Consider the following 16302-nt stretch of genomic DNA (forward strand, 5'->3'; position numbering starts at 1 on the left):
TCTAAGCGTTAGAAAGTTGCCACTGTAAAATATTTATTTAGTTATGATATTATTTCCATCTGTTTTACTATCTTTCTGAGTAAAGATATCGAGACATAAAAGGAGCCGGATTTGTTGTCAATCGGTAGATACATACAGACGATCGTTAAGCGTACCGTCTAGGTGATTTCCAAAAGTCATACAAAATTCATGTTCAAGCGAGCATTTTTTGCTTGAATTGAGATTTTTTGGAGTTTATAATCGCTTTGAAGTGAGCACTTTTCACTACCGAAGCCTATTTAAAATATAATTTTTAGGCATTCTACGTACATATTTACAGTAAACAAACAGATATATTGTATAAACTAAAAACCAATATCAGATTTCCACAAAGTGATGACGTTAGTAAAGAAAGTACTGATACATGTATTTTATATATATATGTATACATATAAGTTTATACATATAAAAATGTTATTTTCCGATACGTATTTTTAAAAATAATTAAAGAAAATACATTTTTTTTAAATAAATAGTTATTGTAAATGGGGCGGGATTAGGACAAGGATGCATGAAGAGAGGATAAAGAGGGGGAGGGAGATGTACATATTTATTATTATAGTGTCTATTAAATATATATATATATATATATATGTGTGTTTGTACGTATGCATATGGGTGTTTTTTTGAGTGGGCCGATGCTGTATGAAGTTTTTTTTAAAACATCAAAGTGAAAGGGGTCTTAAAAGTTGCATTTTGGATCACATTGAACGTAAAAATTATTTAAAAAAATATTCCTTACTACTTTTGGCCCTCAACCGAGGTTTGAAGTTAGTCTGAACATTTTGTTATTTATCTATATTGATAAAATTATTGTTTTGTTAGTAAAGATATAAATTAATCACATTAATGATTTCGTTTTAAAACTACCGAAATGCAAAAGGGTTACACTCCGCGGAACTGATTCCGTTGAGCGCCTGGCTAATATTGACGAAAACAATGGCTTATTAAAACAATGCTTCCCATTTATTACAAAACAATGTGCAACTTACGCCCTTAGGTGCTTATTTAATCAGGTTTAATGCACATTATAAAATTTAATTGGACTGATTTTCTTACCTAAGCTATAGGGCGTATAAACAATTTTCAATCTTATGTATACATATATATTTATATCTATTTGACTTTTTGTACATATTGTTATTTGTAAATTGGCGGGCTTATTGCCAAATGGTAATTTCTTCCAACCAACTAATAAAATCGAAGTTTTATTTTTATAATTCAAGTTACAGAACATATTCAATAGAAAAAAAGATTAAAAAGCCAAAGATGTACAAAAATAGAAATAAACGTATTTGTTTATAAAATACCTTAAATCAAAACTATTGCTCAATGGGAAAAATGAAAAAAGAGGAAAAAGGAAAGGAGGAGAGATTAAGGAAGAGAAAGGTGATGTTTCTTCAGACGTGATTTATACAGAGATAATGTAGTAACATCTTTGGTGGTGGATGGGAGATGATTTCACAGTCAAGCCGCATGGACACTATGAGTTAGAGAAGAAAGAGGAATTGTAGATGGGTATTAAGAGAGTGCCTTGAGTATTAGAACGAAGAAACAAACCATGAACTGATAATCGTTGAATTTTTTTACGCAGGTATATAGGAGCGTTAGGACTATGAAGTACATTGAACAGAAGTGAGAGGGAGTGATGGTCTCTCCGCTGTCTAATTTTGAGCCATTTCTTCTTCTTCGTTTTTTCATGGCTTTTTCACATCTCAACTCGGGTGTTCTGGCCAGTGTCGAGTATTTTTGTTTTTTTTTTTTACATATATACACATGTGTTAGTAATATAATATGTACAAGTTAGTATGTTAGTATTTAATATAATATATACATATAATAATAAAACATATTTACAGCTTTACACCATTTACAACTAGATATTTACATAGGATTTTAAATACAAGTTTATTGGGTGGGGACAGGAGAGCTAGAATATGAATAGGGAATGGGATATTAATATCAGAGAGGTCGGATAGGAAATCAGGATAACAATCATTTATGGGGCATCCAAAAATAATATGGTTTAAATCTTCCTCATCTAGCTGACATTCGCAAACGGCAGAGTCCCGGACATGGATTCTGAACAGGTGAGAACCATTGCAGCAGTGCCCAATGCGCATTCTGCATATGGAGGATGTCTCAAACTTGTTCAGAATCACTTTGGAAAACCAAGGCTTTTCTGTTACATTTGGTTTCAGTTGGAAAAGATGTTTACCCTTGGCTTGGGAAGAGGCTACCCAATATTCTTGCCACTAAGCCATTTCAGTTGCCTACGATAATCAGAAATGTGGCCATATTTTCTAAGACCAAAAATGTATCTTATGCATGTATTCTGAAGTCGTACCCATATACACACCACAATGAAAATAATTACATCACGTATTGACATGGTAATATTTTCCTGCGATGTTTCTGAAAAACATGTTTTTTTCATTATTCCGGGTACAAGAGTAATAATTTACATACATTCCGGTAGTTTCCACTAAATATGACATATTTTTAGCACTAGGAAGCGAATGTACCTCTCATATCGACATTTTAAACTCGAGTCTCTGTGAATTCAAATCATCTCTTTATAAATATTTTATCATGTTGTCTGCCTAACTAGGTACAACCTGTTTTAAGGCAGGCATTTTTATGCAAAATAAACAATTACATTACTACACTTATTTGTTTATAAATTTGTATAAACCACTTAATTTTTTTAAAATTACACTTCGACCGGTTTCGAGGTTACTACCTCATCGTCAGGAATCAGGATCGTCAGGAGTTAAATTCCTGACGATGAGGTAGTACCCTCAAAACCGGTCGAAGTGTAATTTTAAAAAAATTAAGTGGTTTATACAAATTTATAGACAAATAAGTGTAAAATGTCATACCACAAAGTGAAAATGTTTTTGATAACAATAATAAATTACATTACTACCTACAACTTGATTCATTAAAAAGTTATACGATATTTAAATAGCATTTTTTATTTTAGAATGTTTTTGAGAATGTTTTCCAATTTTTCTCTACCTAAATCCAGTAACCGTTTTTTACAAAATTATTTTAATAAATCCGGGTCACGGTTTTGCAATGTTCGAATAACATATTGAATATTTTGGGGCCCAGAAACCTGAAATTTCTTTGCCCGAATTCAGAGTTTGTGGTAGACCCATGACCCATCCTCTGGTTTGACTTCTTGTAAAGTGGGAGTGTTCCTTTTGGGATTTGGTAGAATAATTTGCTTTCACAAACTATATTATTCTAAAAATATATAATTGCCTTATGTCTAAGATCACAAATATTTGAGAGGTTTTAATATTGATTTATTAGTGCCTCCCCATCCTATTATGCCATAAGTTATATATAATTGAATTACATAAAATATAATGTTACGTATCGACTTCAAGATATGGGAAAGTTTTCTATTTTTTTGTGTTATATAATATATATTCTATGTGTTCTGTCCATTTAAAATATTTATCAATAATTATTCCCAAATATGTTATATGGTGTACTGATTCAAGTATTTCAGAGCATATTTTTTTTTTTTTTTTTAAATTTAAATTTCATCGATAAACCCTTACGGGTTACATACATTTAACAAAATATTTTCACTTTTAAAATTCACATTCTACTGTTAGTAATAATTTTTTTAACATCTTTTGTAAAGGTTGTCTGAGTCTTTTGTTTAGTTTTGTCTGGTAGTTTATTGTATAATTTCAGTCCATGGTAAATTAGTCTCGATTGTCCTTTTCTCGTTTTAAAAGATTGCAAATGATATTTTTCTGATATTCTCGTATTGTGTTCATGTTTACTACAGTTTTTTTCAAGTTTTAATTCTTCGTCTACAATTACGTCATTGGCTAATTTATGAATAAATTTTAAGGATTCTAGTTTAAAGAGTTCAGTTACATTTAATTGTTTAGTTTGTTCAAAAAGTTCTTTAGTTGCTGTTAGATAGGGAAGGTCATATACTAACTTTAATATTTTATTTTGCTGTCTTTGTAGTCTGTTTATGTCATTTTGATTTCCTGTTCCCCATAGTAGTTGCATATAACATATTTTAGTTTTTACATAGGCTTCATACATTATTTTTTTTCCTTTATTGGAACAAAGTTTTTGATTTTAAAAGACAGACTCGATAATGTCGCCACTTTGCTAATTAAATTGTTGATATGATTTGTCCATACCATTAATTTAAGGTTTTGTTTAGGCTGTCCCATTGTGGTTTTACTAAACGTCGTGTATTTTGTTTTGTCAATATTTTAATGATTGTTTTTTCAAAAAGTAGTTTTTATATTTGTGTACCGCACGTCCGAAGACAGCAGATGAAATGAGGAACTCCACCTTATGGAAAATTGGATACAAAAAATGTTTTCTTTTGCGCGATAAAAATTTGAGCATTAAATTGTACGGAATGAATACGGGTGAATGGTGCACTAAAATCTACTTTGGCAAACAAATGTTCATCGCAGGAGGCTAAACTAGCAGTTCACAATGGAGTTCTAGTTCCAACTCTAATGTATGGGAGCGAAGTATGGAATTGGAAAAATAATGATGAAAGTAGGTTGAATGCTGTCGAAATGCGATCCCTCAGGCGAATGTGTGGTAAAACGATGTATGATAGGTGCACAAATGTCGAGATCCGTGAAGTGTGTAAGGCTGAGACATGCATTATTGACAGAATTAAGAAAGGGGTGCTGCGTTGGTTTGAACATGTAGAGCGAATGGACAGCGAAAGAACGACTAAAAGGATCTACGATGCAAATGTTGATGGATGCAGAAAACGAGGAAGACCGAGAAAGACATGGCACGATCAAGTCCATCAAATACTTGAAGATGGACATGTCAAAAGTAGGAATAATCGGCGTGCGTGCATAAGAAGATGTATGAATGTAGAGGAAGCGAGGTCGGTATGCCAAGATAGAGTCTTATGGCGTTCTATCCTCTCTGCCTACCCCTACGGAGAAACGGCGTGATGGTTTGTTGTTGTTGTTGTTGAAATTGTACGGCAAAGTTTCTAGAAAATGTACGAAAAAAAAATAAAAATAAATAAAAACGAAGTACTTTGAACGACGTCACTAGTTCATATAAATCAATTTACGACAAGAGAGTTGTAAAAGATTTCCGGTTTACGTTCCCTCAACAGACCAATCGGCAGAACTGACCGAGAATAAGCGGAAGATAATTTGAGACGTCACACGCGGAATAATTTCGGAATACCAGCCCAGGTACCAGCTCTTGAACGTACTCCTAAGTCAAGTTTTTCTGATATAAACTGCTGACAAACAGTTAACTTAACTCGTTAGAGTTTTATCTTGGTGCTCTCTCTTATACAGATGTCTTGCTGAATTATCGGACATTCATTCTTCGTAAGAAGAATCCTTTCATATCCTTGCTACGGCAAGGTAAATATTTTTTGTTTTAACATCCAGCATTGTTATACAAATTTTACATTCTAAAACCGGTGTGAATATTTTTTTAAAATTTATTTCTTAAGTTAGCTTATATTAAAACTAATATAAACTATTATGTACATTTACATCATCTATATATATTTACATTTCCTTACAGTAACTTATACATTTATTTTTAAATTCTTTCAGACACTTTTCATTCTTCATACATTCAGGCATCTCATCATACATTTTTAAACCCTTATACATCAAACAATTTTGCGACTCAGCTCTTTTCAATAATGGTAGTCTTATTTTATCCTTTTGTCTAGTAGCATATTCATGACAATTTTCGTTTAAGACAACTTTATCCTTAAAATATTTTGGTAATTTATCGTGAAAAAATTTATGTATAAATATCAACATATTAAATTTAAGTCTCCTTCTTACAGATAACCATTTTAGTTCATCTCTCATTTTTTTTACATTGCTATATTTATTTTTCTTAAGAACTATTCTCATCGCTTTATTTTGTAAAATTTCTAGTTTATTTAAATTTCCTTCGTTTGCTAAAAATAATATTGTTGAGCAGTAATCTATATGTGGAAGAATGATTGTTTTGTAAATTAGTTCTGCATTATCTTTATTTAATTTATTTCTCAATCTACTAAGGAAAAATATTTTTTTTGATATTTTTTTATTAACGTGTTCAAAATTTGCATTTAATGTCAATTTTGATATGTCCATTTAAAGATTACAAAAATACGATTTCACCATTTAAAAAATAAGATAGATATATCAAGTCTTGTATCGTATGTAGACTAGTGTGACATCACAGCCACACAAGAGTTGAACCGTAAAATAAGCGGTGTAAATGGCATAATAAGGAAATATCGCGTCCTACGAATATCGATAAAAATATTTCAAATGAATTTTGAAACAAAAAAAAACATTGATTTTCAGTAGGTAAGGCCTAAACCGATAGTAAGACCCACGGTCTTTACAACGGTTTTTTTCGGGTATGTGATCGAGGTACTCCGCATTTGATGGGCCAATGCGGTGCCCTATGTACCATTAGATGAGTGTGTTATTATGATGTTGATTTTTTAATGAAATTCTAAAAAAATATATATGCTTTAGCAGTCTGATAACACCAGCTGTCAGAATCTGTGACGTCACGAATTCTCACAATAAATTATATTTGTATACGCAGCTTACTTTGTGTTTGTATTTCGCGAACGTTATTTGTAACTGTGTTAGTGTTAACACTTTCAGACCGCTTATCACTCAAAAAATATTTCAAACGTGTAGCTTCAGCCTTACGGTAAATTGGATACAATAAATGTTTTCTTGCGCGCGGTAAAAATTGGAGCATTAAATTATACGGCAAAGTTTCTTGAAAACGTTCGAAAAAGTTACAAAAAATATTTTAATAAAAACGAACTGCTTTGAACGACGTCACTAGTTCATACGAATCAACTAATGATAAGAGAGTGTGAAAGATTTTCGGTTTGCTCGCCGTCAATGGAGCAATGGGTAGAACTGTTCGAGAATAAGCGGAAGAGAACCTCTGACGTCACACGCGGAGGTAATTCAGAAATACAAAACTTTGAAAAATCATAACTCTGATAATTATTATCATCATCATTCCATGTCTGCTTCCTATTTGTAGCATATGGTATCCACAAAGAGCCTCCATTCATCTCTTTCGGCTTGCAACTCTTTTGCGTCTTCCCGAGTCAGGTTCTCGTCTCGAAGTTCAGACATAAACTGCCGACAGACAGTCAGCAGTGAGGATCCAGGTCGTCGAGAACCTGAACTTGCTTTGTAAAGCAAGCAAGCGTGGTTAAGGCTCTCAGGAGGCATCCGCAGTATATGGCCTAGCCAACCGTATCGCCTCCGCTTGACGACAGTTGTTGTCACTGGAGTTTGCTGCGTTCGTTCTCTTATTACTTAATTCCTCACAAAGTCAAACCACTGCACACCCAAGACATTTCCGAGACACCTACTCTCAGTTTTGGGCCCTAGTGAGGTGCCTCGATTCCTATCCGTAGATGAGAATAGGTGTTCTATTTCTTCCTTCTCTGGTCTCAATCCTGGGATTGGCTGGCAGCAATTACTTTCATTCTTCTCCTCCATTCCTCCCTGTCTTGTGCGGCTCTTTTAAAGTCAACATATGATGAGCAGCGCACGTCCTCTAATAGGTCCTCCAGGTACTCTCGGCGTGGGCGTCCCCTAGAATTTGTCCCCTCGGTCATCCCCTCCATTATGACATGCAGGAGGCCTTCTTGACGTATCACATGGCCGATCCATCTCGCTCGCCTTTCGGACAAGGTCCTGAGCAGGTGCCTTCCACCTTCGATTCTTTAGAGAACCTCGTCATTTGTAATGTGGTCTCTCCAGGAAATTCCTAGTAGTTTTATAGGACCACATCTCAAAAGCCTCTAGTCTCCGTTTATTTCTTTCAGATAGGCACCATGTCTCGCAGCCATACATCAAGATACTCCATACATAGGTCTTGATTAGGAGTATTCTTAGTTTTAGGTCTATATTATTTGATTCTATTATTTTTGACCTTTTATTAAATGCAAGTCTAGCTTGATGTATACGGCTGTCGACCTCGCTCTTAGACCGACCGTCCCACGTTATTTTGCTCCCGAGGTAGGCAAACTCCTTGGTGTTCTTTAGTGGTATTCCCGACATCACTACTCTCATCTGGTGTTGCATTCGGCCTACAGTCAGTAGCTTTGTTTTGTCTTTATTTATCTTCATACTGTAGTTATTTTGAAGAATGCTTTCCATAGTTGTTAAGGCCTCTTGCAGTTCTTCTTCACTTTCAGCAACCATAGCAATATCGTCAGCAAACCTTATCATATCCACTTTTTGCCCGTGTATCTTTACACCTTCTCTGTGACTCGTCGTCTCTCTCAAGTCGTCAATCGCACTCTGTATATAAGCGTTAAAAAGAACAGGTGATAGTGAGCATCCCTGTCTTACCCCTTGTCTTATATTGGTTTCTTTTGTATCATCGTCACATCTTTTTATAGTGGCCTCATTCTTGTATAGCGCCTGGATTATTCGTCTATCTCTATATTTGATATCAATTTTCTTTATAATCTCGAAGAATCTTTTCCATTCCACTTTGTCAAAGGCTCTCTCCAGGTCTATGAATGCAATGTATGTGTTTTGATTTCTTTTTATAGGTGTTATGCAGACGTTCTATGGGCGACATCTGGTTTTCACTGAGTAACCAAATGTCGCCCATACCGTTTCTTGTAAGATATAAAATTCTGTAATTTTTATCAAAATCTGCCTTTTTGCTTACGACGGTAGTGTTTATAGAAGAAACTTATATTTTCAGAGTGTTTTTTGTGCCATTTTGTTTTTTGAATACATACGTATCTATAAATAAATCAAATACAGACTAAAGTGGTGTTCTATCATCTCTGCCTACATCCATGAAAAACGGCGTGATCACGCCGTACGCAGAGAGGATAGAACGCCACATCACTTTACCTTGGCATACAGACCTCGCTACCTCTACATTCATACATCTTCTCATGCACGCACGCCGATTATTCCTACTTTTGACATGTCTTCTTGTTCTTGTTCTTGTAAGACATAACATTCTGTATTTTTTATCAAAATCTGCCTTTTTGCTTACGACGGTAGTGTTTATAAAAGAAACTTATATTTTCAGAGTGTTTTTTGTGCCATTTTGTTTTTTAAATACATACGTATCTATAAATAAATCAAATACAGACTAAAGTGGTGTTCTATCATCTCTGCCTACACTCATGAAAAACAGCGTGATGATTTGTTTTGACAAACAAACAAACCATCACGCCGTAGGCAGAGAGGATAGAACGCCATAACACTCTATCTTGGCATACAAACCTCGCTACCTCTAAATTCATACATCTTCTCATGCACGCACGACGATTATTCCTACTTTTGACATGTCCATCTTCAAGTATTTGATGGACCTGATCTTGCCATGTCTTTCTCGATCTTCCTCGTTTTCTGCATCCATCAACATTTGCATCGTAGGTCCGTTCTTATGTAAAAAAAATATTCAGCGTTGTTTTTAATTTTAATTTCTCGTGTTATGGGGTTAAATTGCACACCTTGTAAACGTCATACCTGCTCGAACTCTGCCCCACATAATATCACTTGCATCGCCTGATATTTCCAGTTTCCAGTTTTCATTTCTGATTTCAGTTTTGACGCGACCGCCGCGCTGACAGGACGCGTTTTTGTTCGCTCCGCGCGTTTTAGCGAAACGCGCGCGCAATTACGATCACAATTACGACAGTTGGAGAAATTAAACCGGAGTTTTAGTGAAACTAATAAAAAGAACACTAAATATAAAACATTTATTTATTCAATGTGTATCGTGAATTGTTTTTATTTTATTTCGTCTTAAAATAATCGGTGAGTATTGAAAAATAAATTATTGTAAAATTTCAGTGAATTTAAAAAAATTGCCCAGTAATATATAGAGACTAAAAATTTATATTCAGTGACGAAATTTGTCGGCCTCGTGGTGTAATGGTCAGTGTATTTGTCTACCATGCAAGAGGTCTCGGGTTCGATTCCCGACGTGGTTGATATGAAATATTATTTGAAAGAGTGTTTTTACACTAGAATGTTTCATAGTCCTTGGACCGGCACCTGAAGCGTAAGACTAATTATCTTACCTTTATGTAACAAAAATGATCAAGATACGCCGTGATTGGTGTACTAATGCAGTGCCCTATGCACCATTAGGTGCGGAAAGGGAATGATGATGATGATGAAATACGGCGTTATTGGCAAAAATTTGTCTAAATGATTTTTTTTTTTAAAAGTAACATAATACAACAGACATGAAGAACATTTTACGGATGAGAATATAGAACTCTAAGCATCTACAGGGTTTATGACCTGTCATTGGCTGGTTTAAGTGGCCACTTTACACACTGTGTAACATCTACCATTTCGCCTAACCATCTGTATTCCTTCGACTCTTCCATCTGTTGACGTTTGTGAAGTTAAAGAGCCGAAACCTTTATTTTTGCGGGTGAGATTCATCTGATTGAATTATTTCACCAGAAGTATAAAAATTGAAAAATATTTTCAGGCGTTGCCTAGCATGTAGGTGAAATATGGCTTATGACCTGTCATTGGCTGGTTTAAGTGGCCACTTTACACACTGTGTAACACTCACCATTCTGCCTATGTTGAAAGATCCACATTTGCTCAACTCTTCCTGCAAACATTTGCGCATTATTAAAACATTGTTAAATCAAGTAACTAGTAAAAGGAGAATAAAAATTAGTAAATTGTTCTGGCGTTGCCTAGTGGGTGAATTGGTTCAGCCGGATAAATTTCACCTCAATGATAAAGGTCTCAGATCTTTTACTTCCCAAAAGTCAATAGATGGAAGAGTTGAAAAAATGTGGATGTTTAAACCCAGGCAGAACCAAACCACCAACGACAGGTCTTAAGCCCTGTTAATGCCAGACTTCTATATTCCCTTATCAAAAATGTTTTCCCCTCTCTTTTGCATCAAAATTTGATTGAAATAACTCCCTAGGGAGGAAATCCAGCCTGTCTGCAAACATTTGGACATATTCAAAACATTTTTTAAGCTGCCTTTTAGCTTATGACGCATGACGGCAGTATTTGCGAACCCGGCAAAATTCATATTTCTTTATTTTGAGCTGATCGCAAAAAACTGATGTAATAATTAATAGCGTCAACTTTTAAAATATTCAATAACCAGTTGATATTTTATATGTAGCTGGTGTTGAAATAATCGTGATTATGTCATGATTTTTTTTGTTCATTGTAATTATGATTAAAGATATCTACCTGTCCTTTTTTTAAAAAAATAACTTTTTAAAAAATAATTTAAAAAACATTTTTTGTCCTTTTTAATTTTTATATTCCCTTTAATGTTTTTTTTTTATTCCTTGTAATGACTTTTTATTGTTTACACAATATGTTACCGTGTTCATTGAATGAAATATTTTTTTTGTTTTTTTATTTATTTATTCATTCAATATTACACCAGTTTAAATATTTATGAACTTATTAGGGTTTTTTAGGCTATGCCCGTGTCAAGCCACAATAAATAACAATAAAAATACATAGTTAAATTAATTGGACTAAATTATAATGACATGTGATGCAATAGAATAACAATCTAGAAAAAAAGGTATAAGTAATAAATAATAAAATTCCAAATAATACAATGCAAAAAAGATAATCAGAAATAATTTTTAAAATGTAAATTATACAAATTAAGAATCACACATAATAAAATATACAAAATAATGGTAACATTAAAATCAACTAAATAATATTAAAATATAGTAGTATTAAAAAAAACAAAATAAGAGTATTATTGAAATCAACATAAAAAGAATATATATATAAAAACATAATTGAAATGATACTTGAGATATGTTTTCTAGAAACTCACTCAATACGTAAAAAATATAAGAAATGGGAGCAATAAATCATATGCCATATAATAGTACGTACTAAATTAAATAATACATAATGAATAATACAAGATACTCTAATAGGGATCTGATACTAAGTGAAGGGGTCAACACTGTCCTGGCATCGAGACAACACTATAACGTAGGCAAAAAGGTCCATAACCTTTTGCCAGAATCGTGGAAAGACGGGAGTGTTGTCAAGTTACGCAAGGTGTTGACCTCGCTCTTTCATGACATTGGTCGTAGGGAGTCAGAAAAGTTGATGCATGCCACGGATTGGAGAACCTTACTGGATGTCAAAAATAAAATATAAAAAATAAGGAATAATTTAAAAAATATATATTTATAGATGACAACCATGAAGTTTCGCATAAATAAATTGTCTATGTTTTTATGAATGTATGTGTATGCGCATGGGTGTATGTACATGTGTGTGTAAGTACATGTGTATATATGTGTATATTTATATATACATGTGTGTATATATGTGTATGTCTGTATGTATATGAATCAAAATGTGTATCCGAATAAGTCTATATTTTGTTTGTCTGTGCTCTATATTAATTTGTTAACTACTCGTATTATAATATATTAAAATGTAATTGCCTAGCTTGGAACGGGGTATGTACCCTTGTTAGCTGGGCAAATTGTATTTTGATAAAGAGTGTGAATAAATAAATAAATAAATACATTATTGTGATATAATATGTACATATAAACTTTTTATGCTTTTTTTACCTCTTTTATCTATTGTATATTATTTGAAGTATTTATTTCTACACAATATGTATTTTTTGTAAAGTAAAAGGCACTACGTGCCATGTATATTGATAAATAAATAATAAATAAATGAAATGATGGTGAAATAATTAATTTAATTTAGGAGATGGCTAACTTAGCAATACTCAAGCAGAGGTTTCTATGTTTGCAACAAACTCAATAATTTGAAAGCCGGATTCTTAAAAATAAACCCTTGTTTTGAACTGACAATGTTATAATGATTGTATGCTATGAGAAACTTCAGCCCTACAGGAAAATAAAAACAAAAAAAAAATTACACGCGGTAAAAATTAGAGCATTAAATTGTACCGCAAAGTTTCTTTAAAAATATTAAAATTAAAACGATGTCACTAGTTCATATAAATCAACCAATAATCATCGGCTTGTCGTCCTGTGGCTAGTGTCTCGGACTCACAGACCAAAGGTCCGTGGTTTGAGCCCCACTCTACCCCAACTCGATTCCATTTTCTAATAGTGAGTTATTTACAACTCGTTGAAAATGGCCCTCAAAATGAAATATTTGGGTAAATCATAAGAACGCAAATATTTCTTTTTATTAAAAAAAAAAGAGAGTTCAGGAAGATTTCCGGTTTGCTTACCGTCAACGGACCAATCGGTAAAACTGACCGAGAAGAAGCGGAAGACAACTTACACACGACGTAATTCCAGAAATACAAAACTTGAAATAATCGGAGCGCTAATAATACGATACATAAAGTTATTTTTTTTATTGGCTTAGATTAATAGTCCATTAATAATAAAAAAAAATTAAACATACACTGAATTTCCTCATAGTATTCTGAATAAAACATTCAAGTTTGTAAGTGAAAATTCTTGATGGAAGTTCATTGTAATTTATTACAGAAATAAAAGACGAGTGATACTTTAATCCACAAATTTGGAATATCCAGTGACCGGTTTCATCGCTTTCGCGACATCTTCGAGACTGCTATCTTTATTAAGGAGTTCAGTGAATTTATACGAAACAGAGTTAAGGATAGAGAATTCAAAATTCAGTAATTGCTAGTGCAAAAACGGATACTATACCACTTTTTGGTTTCTGCCATAATACATGTTTTTCGGGCTGCAGCAATGGCTCTGTTGGCTGCTGGGGTGTTGGTTTATAAGTTTCCATTCATATCCAATATTATAAGGATTTTGGGATTTTAATAAGTTTTATCATTTATTTATATATACGCCCAATAGGCATTTTTATGGACATATTTATTCATAGAAAATTATTATAACAAAATTAGAAAGACTCGAGGTTTATAGTAGACTTTGTGGGAGTGGAAGCGGGAGAGAGGTGTTTATAATTGAATTTGATTCAGTGATCGTTTGAAAGAAGACAACTTGAAATCAAGACTGGTATGTTTGTTGGCAGACCTAAGAATTCTGGGCGTAGGGGAATGATAACCATAGTTAGTTCTATGGTCATCGGTATGAAAGAGTAAGTTTTGTCTGAGGTTTCTAGTTGCGATATTTATTTTGATTGAGCTCAGCAGTTCAGGCGCATCAAAGAGTGAGTTGAGAATTTTAAATAGGACTATAAGGTCGGATTTATTTCGACGGTGTTGAAGAGAAGATATATTCAAGGTCTATTCTAACTTATTATACGTATATTGGTCTCTGGATAAGCCCAACCTCCAGCCTATCTGTCTTTAAAATCGATGTTGAACTGATTCAATATTCTTGATGTGAACATCATAATATGGAGACCAGATAACAGAGGAATACTCTAGGTGCGGGCGAACTAGGGAACAGAAGAGAGTTTTAAGAGTATTGATATTTTTTAAATCAGCTGTGCTTCTGTTAATAAATCCAAGAAGTTTTAAGGATTTATTGATAACATGTTCAATATGAATTTTAAAAGATAACATAACAATCATGATATAAACCTGTTTAAAATACTAATGCTATGATGAGGAGTTTGGAAGGAGGCAGGATAGGATCCAGGAAAGAAAAAAAGGGAGTTTGGGTTCTAAACATGTATAAATGTTTCAGCCATTTTTTAAAAGTAAAAAAGCAATCATCCTTTTTTGCCAGTTCCATCTTCCATATTTATTCATTTATCAAAAACTTTTGAGTACAAAAAATAATTAACATATTACAACAGAGATGAAGAACACCTTAGAGAAGGTAATATAGAAGTCTAGGTATCTACAGGGCTTATGACCTGTCAATGGGTGGTTTAAGTGGCCAATTTACACCCTGTGTAACATTCACCATTCCGCCCATATTTGAACATCTATATTCCTTTCATCTGTTGACGTTTGTGAAGTTAAAGAATGTTTACAAAAAATAAGTACTTTGGCGGACTTATTTCTAATAGCAATGTATTCTAGCCAACCAAAAAGCAAACTGGTCAAAAGAAGAGATTGGTTAAAATTTTGTATTAAAAAATCATAAATATATAACAGCAACAAACCATCACGCCGTTTCCTCATAAGGGTAGGCAGAAAGGATAGAACGCCAAATCACTCTTTCTTTGCATACAAACCTCGCTTCCTCTACATTCATACATATTCTCACGCCCGCACACCGATTATTCCTACTCTTGACATGTCCATTTTTAAGCATTTGATGGACTTGGTCGTGCCATGTCTTTCTCGGTCTTCCTCGTTTTCTGCATCCATCAACATTCGCATCGTAGATCCCTTTAGCCGTTCTTTCGCTGTCCATTCGCTCTACATGTCCGAACCAACGCAGCACCTCTTTCTTGATTCTGTCGATAATGCATGTCTCAGCCTTACACAGTTCACAGATCTCGACATTTGTGCACCTATCATACATCGTTATAAACTGCAATCCGTTTTCAATAGAGCAGCAAGGCCTCCGTGGTGTAGTGGTCAAGACGCTTGACTCACGCACGGAAGGTTCCGGGTTCGATTCCCGGTGAGAACAGAAAAATTTAAAATGTGATTTTTCTCAAGCCTGGGTGCTCTGTGATGTAATTCACCACTGTAATTAGGCCTTCTGTCCTGTTGTGGTGCAAAAAAAAATGTAAAATTAAAATGTTAAAAAAAAAAAAAATGTAAATTAAGGGAGTAAAAAATATTCTCACATCTCACAACATCTTCGAGATTTGCACTGGTTAAAAAGCCCAGAGATAATAAAATACAAGCTTTGCTGGACCGTATTCAAATCTCTTCATAAAATGGCCCCAAAATACCTATCGGACCTTTGTATTAGGGAAAATACATGTCAAAGAAAATCTTCTCTTAGGTCAGCATTTGATTCAGGAAGAGGAAAACTTGTCGAAATCCGGCGCTCCCCAAACACTAGATTTGGAGATCGTGCTTTTGCCGCCGCCGGCCCCTCTGCCTGGAACCAATTGCCTTCAAACTTACGAATCATCGACAGTCCCAGTCAGTTCAGATCCCAACTAAAATTCCACTTCTTTAGACTTTCATACCCTCAATTTTAAATTTGAAAATATAATAATCACTTTAGTTTAGTTAGAATGTAAGTTTAGGTATACAATTGTAAAGCGCCCTTGAGGTGATTTTTTACAAAAATGGCGCTATATAAATCAGCCAAAAATTATTAATATTATTATCGTTTTACTATACATTATAATATGTAAATATATTTTTTTGTAATGT

At 33.7% G+C, this 16302-nt stretch overlaps 1 protein-coding gene across 3 annotated transcripts in view; it reads left to right on the forward strand.

Moving 5' to 3' along the window:
- LOC148279537 (trehalase-like) overlaps positions 1–16302 on the forward strand; it is a 139455-nt gene that overhangs the window by 32532 nt on the left and 90621 nt on the right. The window contains exon 1 of one of the 3 annotated variants that reach the window (XM_088229772.1): positions 9646–9860. The exons of the other annotated variants lie outside the window; for them this stretch is intronic. The gene's annotated coding sequence lies outside the window, so the exon portion shown is untranslated. Of the gene's footprint in view, positions 1–9645; positions 9861–16302 lie in introns of those variants that run through there. 3 annotated transcript variants of the gene reach the window in all.

The sequence above is a fragment of the Micrasema longulum genome, unplaced genomic scaffold (genome assembly GCF_059751315.1).
Source record: "Micrasema longulum isolate JH-2025_06_02 unplaced genomic scaffold, ASM5975131v1 h1tg000707l, whole genome shotgun sequence".
Lineage (NCBI taxonomy): Eukaryota > Metazoa > Arthropoda > Insecta > Trichoptera > Brachycentridae > Micrasema > Micrasema longulum.